The following is a 3,368-nucleotide window of genomic DNA, read 5'->3' on the forward strand; positions in this document are numbered from 1 at the left end:
GTGTATCGGGTGTTTGGTGTTTACTTATATTGAACGTACTGCAACATAGACCATCACCGCCAACGTCCACGGGGTTACCCAAAAAAGAAATCAAAAAAGAATAGAAATAAAACATACACTCCGACCCCCCCATCATCAAAAATTTCATGGTATAGGGCCTCTAGTTTCATATCAAAATAGTCATACTTTATATTGTAATATTGTAACGCCCTGGGCAGCTGGAAAATGTAGTCTCTGGTTGAGTAGATATTTCCTGTGACAACTCTATACTGTTTCCATACATGGTATGCCAATTTACATTCCCACTAACAGTTTACAAAGGTTCCCATTTCTTCATATTGCTACTCATTGTCTTTTGATAATAGCTATTCTAACAGGTGTGAGGTGATATCTCATTGTTGTTTTTTAAACCTTATTTATTTATTTACTTTGGTTAATCTTCACCTGATGATATATTTTTCCATTGATTTTTTTTTCTTTTTTTTCCCCATTGATTTTTAGAGAGGGTGGAAGTGCTGTGAAACAATCGTGAGTTAGCATGTTATGAGGTGCAATGATACAGACAACCAAAGAAGCTTGTTTGCTCATTGCTTCTACATGGAACATTTTGTTTCTCTTAAATTGGAAATTCCGTATTGACCTCTTTAGTACATGCATTGATATTGTGGAAGGAAGACTTTCATTAAGGGTCTGAACCTTAGCTCATTCAGTAAGCATTTACAAATTATTGTGCAGAACAGTTTGTGATGGTGTGAATCAATGGCATTACCTACTGGATATATAGCTGCTACCCATGCTTCCAAATTATCAAGGTTTGTTTTTTTGTTTTTGTTTTTCTATTGAGCCCTCTTTGTCCTCCAGTCACTCACACTCCTTCTAGTCACCTCCTTTTCTTTATAGTTGCATCATCCACGTGTGCATCCTTAAACATTACAGTTTAGATTTGCCTATTTTCCTTTTTAGTATAATAAGTTTAAAATGCGGAAGATTATATTCAGCATTTGTTGTAATTCACCCACCAGATTCTTCGTTTGTAATAACAGCATTCTTACACATAATGGTTAGCACTTACCCAGCATATCACACATTTTTTTTTTAGCTCATTTAACCATCATTAAATCTCTACAAGCTAAGACTATAGTTAGTCCTGCTTACTAGTTGGAGAAATTAAGGCTCCACATGGCTCAATGTCTTGTCAACACCACAAGGAAACCAGGTCTCAGGGCTCTTGTTACTGCACATGGGATTAGACTATTTTTAAGGGACCCACTCAGCACTCAAGTGCTAGGCAGTTCCGAATGGGTTACAGGCACTTGCTAAAGGGCACACTATACTTGAGCATCCTCCATTCGCATCAAGCATAAGCATACACCGCACAAGGCGACAATCCAGACAGGATGGGGGTGGCTTGGACCACAGTGACAGCAGTGGGAGTGGGTGTATTTTGAAGGTAGAGCTAGCAAGGTTTGCCAAAGGATTGGAAATGATGTCAAGGATTACCTCAAGGCTTTTGGGCTGAATACCAGGAGGAATGGGGTTCCTAGGTTTTGAGAGCGGTTCGACTGTAGCAGACTTTGTTTTGTTTCGTTTTGGCAGAGAGAGGGCAGGGAGGTGGCAGCAAGAGTGCTGCTTCAGACACCCCAAGAGCCCCACTACACATCCCGGTGGAGAGATGGGATAAGGGGATGGACTTACAACAAAAGGTGTCAAGGCGATCATCCAGACAGACATTGGTGGCTTGGACCATGATGCCCGCCGTGGGAGTGGGTGTACTTTGAAGGCAGAGCTAACAAGATTTGCCGAGGGATTGGAACGATGTCAAGGATTAACTCAAAAGTACGCCTCAGTCTCAAACTCTCCCTTCAGCGATCGCCGATCCCCAAATTATAAAGGTTTGAAAGGTTAACTTTCCTTTTAAAGCAGACAACACTGGAACTTTATCTCTCTCTCTCTCTCTCTTTAAGGAAAGAGATGAACTACTAGTATAAGTCCCTCACAGCAAGATAAAATAATTTGACTGGATTCTGTCATACAACAAAGTCTCTGTATTTCATCTGAAAATTTCTTGCTGGTATAATTTTTCCAGAGTTTTCTGAAAAATTCCTAAAACTTGGATTAGCACTTGTGAATTATGCTAATCGGAGCACTTGATTGGCCCACAGCAGGGTTAGAACTATTTTTTGTTTTTCTTATTAGGTGTTGGGTTTATTTGTAGGAAGAGTAGGGTGAGCCAAATGAAACTATAGTATACATAAATATAGGTAGTATTATGAAAAGTATGTGTCTAAAGCAGTGGTTCTCAACCTTCCTAATGACCGCGACCCTTTAATACAGTTCCTCATGTTGTGGTGACCCCCAACCATTAAATTATTTTCATTGCTATTTCATAACTGTAATTTTGCTACTGTTATGAATCGTAATATAAATATCTGATATGCAGGATGTATTTTCATTGTTACAACTTGAACATAATTAAAGCATAGTGATTAATCACAAAACAATATGTAATTATATATGTGTTTTCTGATGGTCTTAGGCGACTCCTGTGAAAGGGTCGTTCGACCCCCAAAGGGGTCACGACCCACAGGTTGAGAACCGCTGGTCTAAAGGGAGATTGGTGGAAACTATATAGTGGAATACCAGAGACTTTTTTTTTTAAGAAAATGATGGTTTCTATTTTGATATAAGGAAATATTTCCTGTTTGACAGACCTCACTAACCCTAACTTGCACTATAGAATTACCTCCCTAGATCTTATCTTACAGACAAAATTCTGATTGTTAATCAAGATTGGTGACGTTTTAGTTGCCTGAGGATTTTTTAAAAATTTCTCCATGAGATTACCTGTCCTACAACATTCCTGCTTAGATTGCTCTTCTTTCTTAGAAATCTTCAAAGATAACTGACAATTTCCAGTTTCGCAGAATGTTGGCAATAATAACAACCTGCTATAGTGGGACAATAACCTGCTTCCCTTAGGTAAGGACTCTGATATCGAGGTGTCCGTAGAGGAGGACGAGAATGTTTACTCTCCTACGTTGCTCACGTTCAACTGTTCATCTCAGTATACATGTTGCTTTGGAAAACACTTTGGTTTTTCACACACGAGGGAGTCTGGGAGTTTTTTTCTTTTTCTTCCGAACTAAACAAAGATTCAAAGTTGTTTTTTTTCAACCAAGTTCTTCCCGCAAAATCCGTTTTCAACCCGAATTAACTCCAACCAGGCTCTCTTCCTCTTTGCTACCTCAGTTTGCAAAGCCCCTCCCACTCTTCTAAAAACTGGGTAACTCTTACTCATCCTTCCAGATTCCGCTCAAATGTCACTCCCTGGTGGAGACTTCCTCGACGTGGCAAGTAGAGCCGGTTAC

At 39.5% G+C, this 3,368-nt stretch overlaps 1 pseudogene; it reads right to left on the reverse strand.

Annotated features, from left to right (window-relative positions):
* LOC102428991 overlaps nucleotides 1-3,017 on the reverse strand; it is an 11,612-nt pseudogene extending 8,595 nt beyond the window's left edge.
* Between the last annotated feature and the right edge of the window lie 351 nt (nucleotides 3,018-3,368).

Source organism: Myotis lucifugus, unplaced genomic scaffold (assembly GCF_000147115.1).
Source record: "Myotis lucifugus unplaced genomic scaffold, Myoluc2.0 scaffold_61, whole genome shotgun sequence".
Lineage (NCBI taxonomy): Eukaryota > Metazoa > Chordata > Mammalia > Chiroptera > Vespertilionidae > Myotis > Myotis lucifugus.